Below are 16,079 nucleotides of genomic sequence, written 5' to 3' on the forward strand. Positions count from 1 at the left end.
ACGTTGAAGTGAACTTCAAAACACCGCAGTTTGTTAGTCTTATTCTCTGAGTAGTTTCAGAGTTGGCATTTCAGGTTGCCGGGAATAGGTTACCATAATGACCTCTTCAAAATGGACTGCATCCAAAAAGGCATTTAAAGCAATTGTTTCTCTCTTTTGCATCTTAGATAAATGTTGCTTTATCATTTATAAAACTAATTTAAAAGCTTTAACATTGCAGCATTAATTTGGGACATTTTGTACTGTAAAATGGTGCTAGTTTCTTTTTTGTATACTTGTACAGGTAGGCAACCCATTTATCATGTGAAAGGTTTAGTGATTATCATTGTGTTAAAAACCATGTGTTGAATGTAATACATATCAGATTTTTATTTTTTTATTTTCTCATCTGTGTTAAGTAGTCGCAACAATACATTTTTTTTTTTTTACTAATTTGAATTAAAAGACAATGTGTTTTTGTATTTAAATGAACCATGTGGAAATTGCAATGGTGCTGTTGTTGTCAATGTTGTTTCCTGGCATATTTAATAAATTATCTATGTTTTTTATTTATTTGTGTTAAGGTGACTTTAATTTGTATTTTAATTGTGTTTGCATCAACATGCACAGACAAAAGTGTGCGGATAATTTAATATGCCATTAAATCCAATACAACTATTGAGTGGATAATGAAATGATTTAAACAAAACAATGTAAATCTTTTATATATCCTAAGTATTTACTGAAAGGGTAACTCGTGCAAAAGATGTGATCGCCATCTACTGTTCATTTGTGACTATTGAAGGCACTGTCTGTAGCCTATATCACAGTGCATGAAACCAAATATAATTTTATATTTTCATCTCTATACTGTTTATCAACTGCTCAAATATTTACACTTTTCTTCATATTTTACAATTAATAATGGCACAAGGGAAAAAACAGATAAGTTAACAAATATTTACGCATTTTGAAAAACAAACTTGTTTGCTGTTAAACAGGGGCCACCAGATTTCCTTCACTGAAAAAATCTCTGGTTGCACATGATTGAATTAAGTTTTCTTAAAATGATTTTTCTTTAAAAAAAAAGTTGGATCTACGTAATTTAATTATGTACACCAGTTCAACATGATTAAATGTAATTTTAATTAATGTTAATTATTTCATTTTAAGAAAACCTAATTTAATCATGTGCAACCTATGTGCAGAAGGTTTTCATGCACCATTTTTTTAAGGGGGCACGTGTGCACAGCTCAGAAATGTGTGCACACAGACATTAAAATAAATATTATAGTCTTTTCCATGGCTCTCCTAACAATCTGAGCCCCCCTGCCTTCATAAAAAACACCAAAAGAAATGTGTTGACTTTTTAATACTTTTCAATTAATTCAATCAGAATAATAGCATCATATGTAAATCTGAAATGGCATTTTTTTAAATGTACGTTCTGTTTAATGACTTTGTTAATTAATTGTGCCATTAATGCATTTGCACAACAAATAGTCTATTATAATATTTAAAGTCATGTAATTTCTAAATCCATAAAGTAGCTATATAACGTTAAACAATGAAAAAGACATAGCAACAGTCATGTGATTTATTTTAATCGTCGATAATGATTTTGGAAAATATTTTGACATACATTTATTAGAGGAACGTATTTTTGGACTAAATTTTTACCTCATGTGCGTGTGATTCCGTGCCCCCCGTGAACTTGTACTTCCCAAGATAAATCTAGAAATCTACTAATATAGCGTCGAGACTGTCACATTTTAAACCATTTTTTACACATCGGACTGCTCATTACCGTACTGGGGTTTGGAAATGTCGTGAGCGTTTCTGTCTGACGAAGTTTTAATTCTTCAGATAGCAAAATGCACAGCATTGACCCCGCGACCGCGCTCAGATCCTGATGACGTTGCGCTGTTGCGTCTGCAGCTTAAATAAAATAACACGATCAAAACGTCGAAAATATTTGAAAAGTGACAAGGATGCAGCACATAATTGATAATATTGTGCATATTAAACAGATATAACGAACAACTAACAAGCTTCTTTGTTTATTTTGGAGGTTACATGCAAAATCCATTTGACTAAAAAAAAAATGCGCATGACACCTCTGCTTACATGTCTATGCTATTTCATTGAAAACCCACAAGCAATATCTCAATTCAACACATCAATACTGTCAAAGTTGGTGGTGCACAGGAGAGGTGGTGACCTGGAGGCTATAAAGCGAAAACCTTGTGTGTGTAAACATTGTGTGAAGAGCCCCCAGCTGGGCTACAGGCACAACTACAGACAGTACAGTGCTGCAATTGGAAACTAGACTAGTACTGTATATACTGTATAACAAGCCTCTCATTCATTACAGAACATTCAGCTGTGAGAGGGGGATAAGTGTGATCATATTAGGGAAGGAAATTCAATTAAAAAAACCACAAAGCAGATTTGTATGTTTCCCCAAGACAGCAATGTGATTTAATGGAGACCAAATGAAATTTTTTCCTGACTTCTTCTCAGAATGTTCCCCGAAGAACAAATTTTAAACGTCTCCTCCAGAGCTTCAGAAGACATCTCAACAAGGCCTCAGATTTGCCAAAACATCAAAGTCGTATGCATTCAAATGAATATGTATTATTTAAATACATTTCATTATTAATTTCTCTTCCAAATTAGACCATGTCTGTGAGCTAAAGTCATTTTATTGTAATTTCTAATTTCTAAAATCACACAAGTTATCTGAACACTTCTTACTCATATCTCAATACAGCACTTTTACTGTATGTCTCATGCCTAATTTTACAATGTTAGGTGAAATATCTGAGACAAAGTTCATACTAAAATGAAACATATTGTAAAGAGTAACTGAAATCTCAGTAATAAACCTTCAATGGCTCTCCCCACTACACCATCATATGCATGACAACTTTTTCACAAATACGTATTTAAAGTTTCTATCTGATACACACAGCTTACAGTACGTTTGTCTAATACAGCATCAGATGGTTAAGCCGGCTATATTGGTTTTACGTCTGTCCCCCTTTCCCTTGCACAAAGAGCAACCTAAGTGAAAAGTGGCTTATCTTGCCTGTATCTCTCCTATTTAATTTTGTCTACCTATTCTGTGTAAGCATATGCAAAGAAACAGAATGCTGTGTCAGACACAAATGTTTACAACCATTCACTAATTTACACGTTATATAATGAAATCAGTATTTATTTAAATCTACTGATGGTTTTGAAAAAGGAAAATTAGGCTATTGCATAATATGGGACGACATCTAGGCCTGAGTGACTAAAACCACAGACACGCAGAAGTACATTTTTCAGCAGTGATGGAGACATTGCTTATGTTACCATTCATTACAGTGCACAGCTGTATCATTTGATCAATAAAGGAGACAGAGAGATGATCGATTTTGACAAAAAGGGTCCTGTAGGGATACTGCAGCCTGTAATGCCACTGAGCTGTCTGCGGGAAAAGCAGGATCATAAAAAGGCAAATGGAAAATATTTAAGAAGTGATAGCCTCCATCCCATTAGGGATTTGTCTGTGAAGTACCTCAGGGGGACACAGCCAGCCAGCTAAGTAGGACTTGTTTGAAACAAAGCACTCCTGTCATGGTAACTGGAAATACTGCGTCATAAATCTGTCTTGTGTGGATATCTCATCCTCAGATATAATAGTTACTTTGTGTTAAGTGCTCTTTAGGAGGCCATCTACCGTAATAATATAAAAAATCCTTGCAGGGTTCATACTTGAAAAATGATTCCTATTTTAGATGAGCCAATGATGCAAGAACTAAGGTGACGGAGAGAAGGTGAGTAGCAGTTGCTTTTGTAATTAGATTGCTGAGATCACAAGAATCATAGCAATGAATGGCTTTGAATGAGTGGTGACATTACATTTTCACAATACTGCTAATGCACCACAGAGAAATGTTTAAAGCGATACTCCAGCGAATAATGAAAATTACCCCATGATTTCCTCACTCACGAGCCATCCTCGATGTAGATGATTATCTTCTTTTAGAAGAATACAATTAAAGTTAAAATGTTCTTGTTCTTCCAAGATTTTTAATGGTAGTAAACAATTACTGAGTTTAAAGGTGCCAAAGAATGCATTGATACAATATGTTAAATAGTTTTCTAATATCTACATGTAAGTTATGAAACAGTTTTACATATCCATTAACAACCCAAGGATTTGTCCCTAGAATGAAATGGTCTGTTATTACCTTATTTGGAAAGGTCATGAATAATAATGTTGAGGTGTGCTCTGATTGGCTGTTTACAACACGGCTCATGTCAGTCAGTCAATTTCAGTGTTGTGCCTGAACGAGTTCATGAACTTTCGTTCAATATTTTGGGGGAACTTGAACTGAACATACTGTGTTACTGCCTGATGAACGTTATTGTGAACTCGTTCATTCTGATGCGTGTGAACGGCACGCTCTCTCAGTTTAACCTGATAAGGATCACTGTGTCGTACACGGTACACCCCCTCCCTTGCACGTGAGGCTGCATAAACGTCATTGTAACTTTGAAGCATTAAATCTGCAAAATATACAGTCATGCGGCACATTGTTGAAAAGCTTAGACTTTCGGGATTCCATTAAGCGCACACACAAAGCATAATATGATTTTTAGCAGTCATAAAATTGTAATCTAGTTGTTGGTTACCTGAACCGGGCCGCGATTTAGGATATTTACTTACCTTCAAAATCTTCCCTTTATCCGCTTCGGTGAAATTGTCCAAAACAAATTGTTCATAAATCCCCAAAAGTCCAAGGAAATGGAATATCCAAGCTTTCAATCCAAAACAATTTGTTCATCTCACAATCTTGACGTTTCTGACCGAATTACGATATAAATAGTTTATACAATTAGTTCACTAACGGACATTCGTTCGAATCTCACTTTTCATTCACGATTTATAATGAATATATTCGGATGTCACGTTTATTGTGCAACATCTGAGGAACAAATACCCCCCCTTGTGGAATTTCAGGGGCTACCATCGTTCAATAGGTTGCCAGATTTCTAGTCTTCCAGGCGAAAACCCGACTAAAACACACTGTAAACAGGCCTTAATGTGAGCAAAAAAAAAAAAACACCCGGTCTGGCAACAACAGCGTTTCACGGCTGCATGCGTCATCAAAATAACCCTGACTCTGTACGCTGCTGAAATCCCTGCCACGCCACTGACATAGTTTAACATTAACATTATATTTGTCCTTAATAATTAACGATTAACATAGGCTGCTAACGCATATTCTGGATCTTAAAATAGACTCTGACTAAGCTCACGCTATTTAACGTGCACGTGCGGTGTGCCATACCTGCGAGTTGTCCTACACACGACGCCTCACAGCGCTTCTCGCCCAGTGTGCGACCCCCTTAAAGCATCTGGCTAGCCTTTCAAGGTATGTACAAAAATTAAAAGACAGTCAATGCTAATGGAAACCCTGGTTGGACAAGGATTTAAAGTTGGATATGAAGATGAAATCTGACGCATTTAGCTTCAGTGTTAAAACTGATAAAATAATTGCTGTCTGTGGTTCTATATGGGCTATAATGGCAATCATTTTTAAAAAATAATATGGGAAAAAAGAACTATAAATTAATTCATTTTTGGAACTGTGAACTAGTTCACATTTTTGAAATATGAACTATGAACTGAACTAGTTCATTTTAAAATGTGTGAACTGTGCACTGAACATGTAGAAAGTAAACTTTCCCAACACTGGTGGTCAGTTTTGTGAACTCCGTTAGACTTCTACATAGAATCAATAACAACAAAGTCCTTTTACAGTAGTTTATTTCAGATAACAGGAAATTAATGACAAATGACCTTCGTTTAACGCATATCAACTACTACACCGAACTAATGTTGCTGTTTAAAGGGGGGGGGGGAAGTAATGCTATTTCAGGCGGTGTGAACAACCAAGCCGGATATGATGCGACTTTTATGTCAATCTACCATCACATTCCCACCACTCCTGGCTTTGTCTCCACATCCAGGGGTCCTTGTTACTGAGTATTTCTGGGCCAAACTCAAACCTCCTTTTTCCTACAAGTTTCAGAAAGTTTTTTTTTAACTGAGGTTACGACTGATTGACCTCATATTCCTTTAATGGGCCTTTATCCCCTTAGAAAAGCACACCTGCACGTCAAGTGAGAGCGAGAACGCGTGATAACACTGCTCTGTCGAGTAGAAGTTACCGGTATTACTGCACATGCACGCAACAACTTTGTTTTATCAAGATGGTTTGACAAAAGAAGTGTGTTTTTGGATGTAAGGAGAAGAAACCCTTATTTAGCTTTCCATGTCATAAGAACAGTGGATGCAGTTCATTTTCCCAGACAGCAACATAATTGCGAATGGGTTTATGTTTGTGTCCTGGCTGCATTTCGATGAGGATTAATTTACAAACAAGGCTCAGTTTGACTGATGAACTTTAAAAGACACTGTTTAGGAGTCGCAACCACCGGCGTGAGTAAATAAAAATCTCACGTGTTTTGTTCACAATCGGCGCATGTGAATGTAATGTAAACAACACGAACAACAGCAAACATTTCCACCTTAGTTGGGCAATTGTTGCTGCTGTTGTGATCAATTACTGACTCAGTATCTGATTCTGGATCATATGTATAAGGCTGTATCTGACTGTAAGCCACAGTTATTTAAAAAAAGTTTTTTAGTTTGATTTCCATCAATGTCACAGCTGTTAGATTAGTATCCAAAGGCTGTCCCACCGTAAACCTTCAAGTGTTCGAGTTTTTCCGACAAAAACCGGAATGGCCGTTCTGTCTTTTAATAATCTGACAACACGAAAGACTCTTTGGACATATGAAGGATGAAATACTGCTCTATAGGTAACAAAGATTAACAATAGATTGGCAAAAAAATTTTGTGTTATGTGAGCTTTAAAATGACTGTATACAATTTTAGCTACAGGTCCTTAAATTCTTGCCTGGCTGCCAGACCTCTCCACACAGTTGTGATACATGCTTAAAGAAGAGTTCCAAAAAAATGAACCTGACCCAAAATGACCCAAATTACTTTTTACCCAAACCCGATGTGATTACATTTTTTTTTAAAGAAAGACCCGACCTGAAACAAATTCAAGAAAATTAAACCAAAGTCCGACCCGAACAAGTGACAATTTTTTTTTAACGCGACTGGACACAAATGTAAAAGGCACCGACGTGTGTGCAGTTTGCATCCCCACATGCACCCATCAGACAGAAAGAAACGCCGTTGGCCTCGCATCCAATTTGGCCTGCTGCTCCATTTGTTTTCCTTCTGACAACGACACCAAAGTAACCGTTAAATGTGCATAAAAAATTGATGAAATGTGTGAAAATTTGCCTACCCCCAGCCAAAATAATAGGTTAGAAAAAGACTCAATGTCAGAGGTGTAAAGTACTTGAGTAATTTTACTTGATTACTGTACTTAAGTGTTATTTTGGGGTATTTTTTACCCAATTTAAAATTAATACTTTTACTTAATAACAAACTTGAAACTTTTAGACTTGAACACGCTTGGGTCACGGGTCGGACCTTGTGTTTTCGAATCTAAGTGGACCCGTGAAGACCTCTAGCTCACAGTCTCCACTTTGTGACAATGCATGTGCGTTCAATGAAGCCATCTATATGTTTGAGACTGTATCAGACGAAGATACAGATTTTGAGAAACATTTGGACATTTCTAAGGGGTAAGTTTATTTGTGTGTTTTCATATGGATCTGCAAAACGTAACTGCAATGTCAATAATAAAACTAGCATATAGCATTAAAAGTGTTAACTCAGCAGTCACAACTTTGTTTTTTAGCATTGTAAACAGCATTGTAATTAATTTAATGTGTTATTTAATGTAGGGCGTAGCCTACATCATAATGTCACAGTCTGTGTTATCTTGAGATGGCCTGTTTTTCAGTGGTCTTTTGCATACACAAGGTTTCCATAAGAAGTAGGAAGCAATAGTGCACTGTAAAAAATACTTTGCTGCCTTAAAAGTCATTTCAACTTCCTATTATTTATCTTGACTAGAGATGAGTTGTTATAACTACAGGTGAGTTGTTATAACTTATAAATTTAAGTTGACTTTTCTCAGCTATATTTTATAAATTGTGACAACTAATTTCTGTTGACATGACTTGTAAATCTGAGTTGATTTAACAAAAAATTTAAGGCATGCAGCAAAGTTTTTTTACAGTGTGTTTGAGGCTCACAATATGTCAATGCCATGTACAGAACTCTTATTATTCCATTATATGGCACCTTTAAAGCCCAAAAAGTGTATCCATCCTTCCATCCAAAGTGAAGTTAATAATATATAATAAGTTAATCATTATTTTGTCTCTTTTCAAAATATCTGTTCATATGCATTCATCCATTTCGTTGTCAAGGATGTGTGGATGAAGGATCATGGATGGAATGTGTGTGTGGATATCTATGTATGTATCATAGACAGAGGTAAACAATATCCACCTCTATCAGATATAAGCATTGACTTATTTTAGTTAGAATTTTCTAGCATTGGTTACAACAAACCCTCTGCCTGTTACAATTAACCCCATGTAATGACACGTAAGGAGTGGAAACAACTGCAGGGGAAAATTCAAACAATGTTTATTAAATATAGACAAAGAGAGAGAGTATTTAGAGTCAATGCGGAAGTGACACAGTCCGGTGTTGATGATGCTGGCAATGGTGGCGAAGACTACGGTTGAAGTTGGTGTAGAGAGTATTGAGTGCGACGTTGGTGGAGTGGTGAGCAGTGGTGAAATCCAGGCTGAACACGGGAACATCCACACGAAGACGACGACAATACACATCCAACTGTAACAGTAATCCGAATCGACACGAGACAACCAAACAACACAGGACCGAACACAATGAAAGAATCTGGCAGGGAACAGAAAGTCATGTGAGTATTTATGGAGGAGATGTAATGATGAACAGCTGGAGCGAGACAATCAACACACAGGTGAACTGAATCGCTGTAATGAGCACATGGCAGCGGTGAGTAAACAAACAATCACACACACACATGACACGGAGGAAACAGTGAATTTCCTACCGTGACAGTACCCCCTCCCCTAGGAACGCCCCTTGACATTCCCAGCCTGCTTTACCTGTCGATTGTAATCATCAATAAGGCAATGATCCAGTATGTCTCGAGCAGGAACCCATCTTCTCTCCTCCGGCCACACTCTTTGACCGACGACGTAACGGGGAGGCTTCGACCGGTGGCGATCGGCCTTGGCCTTGGTGCGCGACCTTGCCTGGAGCAAAGCTCTACGAGCTCTGGTCTAGGTACGTGACACCTCTGGACTAGTGCGTGTGCGGAGGGGACTGACCCCTCGGATTCCGTACTGACAAAATTAGGTGGTTGGTACCCTAAACTACACTTAAATGTAGACATGCCCGTAGATGACACTGGCAGAGAATTGTGTGCGTACTCCACAATTGAGAGTTGCTGACACCAGGACGAAGGATTCTTGAAAACCAAACATCGTAACACCCTTTCGACATCCTGATTGGCTCGCTCGGTTTGACCATTGCTCTGGGGATGGAACCCGGATGAAAGACTAACAGTCGCTCCTAAACAATTTACAAAACTCTCGCCAGAATTTGGACACAAATTGGGGACCCCTGTCAGAAACCACGTCTGTCGGGAGGCCATGTATTCGGAAGACATGATCAATGACAGCTACCGCTGTTTCCTTGGCTGATGTCAATTTGGGCAAGGGAATGAAATGAGTCGCCTTCGAGAACCAGTCCACTACGGTTAAAATCACCGTATTACCCTTAGAGGGTGGGAGGGCGGTAATGAAATCTAGCGATATGTGGGACCAGGGTCTCGAAGGGACAGACAGCGGTAAGAGTAACCCATCTGGAGGTCGATTGGAAGTCTTACCAGTGGCACAAACCGAACAAGCCAAGACAAAGTCGTGAACGTCACGAGCCATACCAGGCCACCAAAATCGTTGCTTGACTAGGAATCTAGTTCTACTAACCCCTGGGTGACAAGCAACACTGGAAGAATGACCCCACTGGAGGACGTCAGACCGTAACTTCTCCGGCACAAATAATCGATGCGGTGGGCACAGACCCGGGGGCGTTACCCCTTCTAAGGCTGTTAAAACCTTCGATTCGACCTCCCATCTGAGCGCGGAGATAATAATGGTCTCCGGTAAAATGGGCTCGGGAGTAGCAGTACGATCGGAACGCTCAAAAAGACAGGATAAAGCATCGGGTTTGATGTTCTTGGAACCCGGCTGGTAAGATATTGTAAAATCGAAACGTCTGAAAAAAAGTGCCCACCGAGCCTGCCTGGAGTTAAGTCTTTTGGCTGTTCTAATGTACTCGAGATTCTTATGGTCCGTCCAGACAATGAAAGGTACACTGACCCTTTAAGCCAGTGACGCCATTCCTCCAATGCTAGCTTGACCGCCAACAACTCTCGATTGCCAATGTCATAGTTAACTTCCGCAGGAGATAAACGGTGAGAAAAATACGCGCAAGGATGAACCCTTTCGTCTGAGGATGCGCGCTGGGATAACACTGCTCCTACCCCCACCTCTGACGCATCGACCTCCACTATGAATTGACGTGAGCGATCAGGGGTAACCAGAATGGGAGCTGAAACGAAGCAGCTTTTAAGTTTGGCAAACGCAGCCTCGGCTGCGTCTGACCACCTGAACGTCAAACAAGGGGAAGTCAAGGAGGTCAGAGGTGCGGCTAGCTGGCTGAAGTTGCGAATAAAACGCAGGTAAAAATTGGCGAACCCCAGAAATCTCTGCAGGGCCTTGCGAGACTCTGGGGATGGCCAATCTACCACAGCCTTAACCTTCTCAGGATCCATGCGGACACCCTCAGTCGAAATGATGTGTCCTAGGAAAGAAACAGACTGTGCATGAAAAACGCATTTCTCCGCCTTGACAAAAAGCCCATTCTCTAGCAACCGCAGAAGCACCCGTCGTACGTGTTGCAAATGTTCCTGGAGAAACGAAGAAAAAATCAATATGTCATCCAGGTAAATATATATGAACTGGTCTACCATGTCTCGCAACAGGTCATTAACGAGTGCTTGGAAGACTGCCGGCGAGTTCGTTTGCCCGAAAGGCATGACGCAATACTCAAAATGGCCTCTAGGGGTGTTAAATGCCGTCTTCCATTCATCCCCCTTCCTAATACGGACCAAATGATATGCATACGTAAGTCCAATTTAGTGAAGACGGACGCTCCCTGCAACCTCTCGAAGGCTGAAGACATCAACGGTAAAGGATACGTATTCTTTACCGTAATGTTGTTCAACCTTCGGTGGTCAATACAAGGTCGCAAGGATCCGTCCTTTTTCCCCACAAAAAATAACCCCGCCCACGCTGGAGAAGAGGAAGGTAGGGATGCACCTAATCAATATTTTTTTGGTTCGGCCGAATCCCGAATCCACCGCTTAAGATTCGGCCTAATCCTAAACCGAATACCGAATCCTACTCGCATCTTTATTCCAACACATTAAAACACATTAATGAAGTAAAAAACGTCCACAGCAATGTATTTTTCATTTTATTTAATTTTAACTGTACATTATGCCAGGATGACAAGTTGGAAAAACTATTTTGACAATTACCATAAGCCTATGCATAATGAAAGCGATGCGTTGCGACACGCTCGTTTTTTCAATAAGCAAGCAGCTCCGCGCTGAAAACTATATTTAACTTTGAGTGAGAAGCTCCGCTCGTCAATGTCAGTCTTCACACGGCCGTCCAATTACAGTGGAGGAGGGGCGGGACATTACCATAGCAACCAACCGGCTCACAGCTGAAGCATCACAGCTACCAAGCGCTCGGCTGAAAAACAGCTGGCATTTGGGGTCCTCAAGGCGTTTTCAGCGGTGTTTAAAAGTTTTGGTGTGTCCAGCTGACCGAAAGAAAAAGCTCATCTCCACGTCAGCACCCGATGTGTGTAATCAACGGCTGCGTGACGTCGACCAGCGTAGCGCAAGCCTAGGGTTCGGTTCGGTGGAAAAAAAATCTAGGATTCGGCCGAACCCGAACCCCGCCAAAAAGCCCAGTATTCGGCCGAAACCGAATCCTGGATTCGGTGCATCCCTAGAGGAAGGACGAATGAACCCCGTTTGCCAGAGAATCAGAAATATATTTCTCCATGGCCTCCATCTCCGGAACGGACAGAGAGTATAACTTGCCCTTAGGCGGAAACGTACCTGGCAATAAGTCTATAGCACAGTCATAGGGACGATGCGGAGGTAGAGAATCAGCCCGAGACTTACTGAACACCTCCTTCAGGTCATGGTACATCCGTGGGCACTTTAGACAAATCCACTGCTTCCCCCTGAAACACAGACTCAGACACAGATAAACAAGCAGAGACAAGACAGGACTTATGACACTCCTCGCTCCAGCTGGTAACAGAACCCAGTTTCCAGTCTATCTTGGGGTTATGGGAATGGAACCAAGGGTGACCAAGAACTATAGGGGAGAGAGCAGTGTCAGTAATGAAAAATGTAATAGTCTCAGTGTGGTTGCCAGAGGTGATGAGTGTGATGGGTGCAGTAGTGTGCTTGATGGTGGGAAGCTGATGTCCATTGAGGGCGAAGGGCGCAATCTGGTGGGTAAGTGGAATGAATGGTAACTGGAGCTTACGTGCAAGTGAGCTGTCGATGAAGTTACCCTCCGCCCCCGAATCCAAAAGTGCGTAACCAGAGTGAGATTTGATGGACCACCGTAGCCTCACCGGAAGGAGAGTGGATGATGTCGTGGTCTTGCTGGCAGAGATCCCGCCCGATAGTAGCCTCCGTCTTACTACCGGGCTTGGTCTTTTACCGGGCATCGCTGACACTGATGACCTGGCTCACCGCAGTACATACACAGTCCGAGGGATCTCCGCCGATTCCTCTCCTCCCGGGGTAACCGAGCTCGACCCACCTGCATGGGCTCCGGATCTGAGAGTCCGCCGACGGAGACTTCGCTGGGCAGATGGGAAACCTCGGAATGCAGCTGGAATTTGGCAGATGACTTCCTACGGGCGGTCATGGATAGTCGGGCGTCGACCCGGATCGCCAAATCCACCAGTCCATTAAGCGTCGTGGGTATCTCCGCCATAACGATCTCTCGCTGGATCCGATCCGCCAACCCATGCAGGAAATGATCCCACTGCGCCTCCTCGTTCCACCTGCACTCCGCCGCCAGGGTCCGGAACTCGATGGCATAGTCCGAGACCGACGCTCTTCCTGTCGAAGCTCCGTGAGGAGACGGGCGGCCTCCTTAACGCGACGAAGCGATCGGAAACCCTCTTCATTTCCTGGGATAGCAGGGCGAACAAGGAGCAGCAAATGTCCTTATTCTCCCACACCGCCGTCCCCCAGAGGGCAGCCTTGCCAGTCATCAGAGAGAGGGTGAAGGTGACCTTAGTCTCCTCAAGAGAAAATGACCTGGGCTGTTGGGCAAAATGAAGAGAGCAATGTGACAGAAAAGTGCGGCAGCAATTTGGCTCACCAGAATACTTCTCCGGGATGGGTAAATGGGGTTCTGGGAACGAACTACCCCCTGGAGGTGAAGATGATGCGGGCGGCGTGGGTGGCGCAGTGGGTAGCGTGGTGTGTGGAGATCGCTGGGAGAGCTCGGAAACTTTCGCCACCATTGCGTGGACGGCCTTCCGCATATCATCGATTGCTTTGTCCTGATGATCCATCCTAGCCAATGATCGCTGGAGAAATTCCTCCAACGCGGAAATGGGTTGTTCCCCCGCTGCTTCCATGATTGGCCAGATTCTTCTGTAATGACACGTAAGGAGTAGAAACAACTGCAGGGGAAAATTCAAACAATGTTTATTAAATATAAAAAGAGAGAGAGTATTTAGAGTCAATGCGGAAGTGACACAGTCCGGTGTTGATGTTGCTGGCAATGGTGGCGAAGACTATGGTGGAAGTTGGTGTAGAGAGTATTGAGTGCAACGTTGGTGGAGTGGTGAGCAGTGGTGAAATCCAGGCTGAACACGGGAACATCCACACGAAGACGACGACAATACACATCCAACTGTAACAGTAATCCGAATCGACACGAGACAACCAAACAACACAGGACCGAACAAAATGAAAGAATCTGGCAGGGAACAGAAAGTCATGTGAGTATTTATGGAGAAGATGTAATGATGAACAGCTGGAGCGAGACAATCAACACACAGGTGAACTGAATCGCTCTAATGAGCACATGGCTGAGGTGAGTAAACAAACAATCACACACACACATGACATGGAGGAAACAGTGGATTTCCTACCGTGACACCCCATAGTTGTAACATTTGCCCTTCAGTCACTTTCAATGCATTGTATGAGATTCGAATGCTAATTTCTAGAAACAAACAAACTTTAAAGCTTGGTTTTACAAGGCTTAGCTCAGCACAAGGCCTTAGTTAAATTAATATGTTTAGGCATTGTTATAAACATGCTTTAGGAAAAGACGTGACTGCTGTGTATCTTAAGACAAATCAAAGGCACTGGCATATTTTAAGATCCATCAAGTGCAAGGTTTTTTCAGGTGAGAAAGCTCAAACATGTGTTTTAATCTAGGACTAACTTTAAGCCTTGTGAAAACAGGGGTTAATGTGCATTTGTAACAGAGATGTTTATGTTGCTTGTGTTAGTTATTTTTGAAAGAATAAGCTAAAACCAAAATGTGCACACTGAAAAACAACTTGTAAAACTTTATTATTACTATAATTTATTTTAATCATTTAGGTAAAGTCTATTACTTTTTTGAATATTGAAGCATTGCTGTCCTAAAAATATTAAATAAATCTTATTTACTGTTCTATGGTAGATTGTATTTACTGTTTGTTATTTTCTTTAACATAGTTGTATGGACTTAGTTACTTAGTTGTAACACAAAACTATAAGTCAATCATTAAATAAACTTGATTCAACATAGAAACACATACAACACTGTGTTTTTGACATGCATTGTTGGCACTGTTGGGAGAAATACAATAAAATGTGCTGAACAGGGTTCATGTAAGGAAACACCGATTACCTGAATGGCGACTTCACAAAATTATGATTTACAACAAAACAACATTGATAATATAAGAGCTTAAACCTTTATGACATTTTATTAACAAGTTCTTATTAGTTCTTATTCTGTGAAGCTTAATAAAATCAAAATATTCAGGCGCAAAAGATTGTGGGTATTCCTTACAACATGTGCAAATTTTACAGTTTATTTTACTTCAATGTTTTATTTTAAAGGATTTTATATGCTTAAGTTAAATGAACTCTTTTTACTTGAATGCACTAAAGTTTTGGATTAAAATGTACTTAATTATTTTAGGACTACACTCCCTGACAAAAGTCTTGTGTACAAATTGAACTGAAGTGCCGCTGAAATATATTTCTAATCGAGATTTTTTTTTTCAATAAATGGTTCATTTTAATCCCAACAGCTTTTGTAATAATGTTTCAGTGCAAAACAAAACTGTCAAAAAGTATTCTTATACTCACAGCTTGGTAAAGCCCATTGAGTCAATTTTTGCAAAGACATAAGTCTTGTCGCCTTGTCATATGAGCTTCATCTGTGACTAATAATGGATCAATTAGGTCTCAGGTGTATATAAAAAGAACCCCAGTACACTAGACCTTCACATCAACTGCAACTAGACCTCGGCAAACATGCCTAAGATTCACTCTGAGACTAAAGTTTTGATTATCAAGAGGCTGAAGACCAGATTCACTGCTGATGGGGCAGACACCTTCAATGTGTCTCAGAGTCAAGTACAGAGGATAAAAAAAAGATTTGAAGAGACTGGAGACGTTTTTGACAAGCCCAGGTCAGGCAGACCCCACAAGACAACTGCTCGAGAGGACCGTTTGTTGGCTCGAAAATCCAAGGCCAGCCCATTTTAGACCTGGTCCCTGACAGGGGCGTGTCTAGAGGGGGGGGGGCATGGGGTGGCACCACCCCCCTTGGAATATGATTGGCCCCCCCTGGTGCCCCCCTCCAATCTCAATGGGCCAGCTAGATTTACTGTCAACCTGAAAATGCCCACCGCACCATTGGACCAGAGAGCT

Source organism: Misgurnus anguillicaudatus, chromosome 22 (assembly GCF_027580225.2).
Source record: "Misgurnus anguillicaudatus chromosome 22, ASM2758022v2, whole genome shotgun sequence".
Taxonomy (NCBI): domain Eukaryota; kingdom Metazoa; phylum Chordata; class Actinopteri; order Cypriniformes; family Cobitidae; genus Misgurnus; species Misgurnus anguillicaudatus.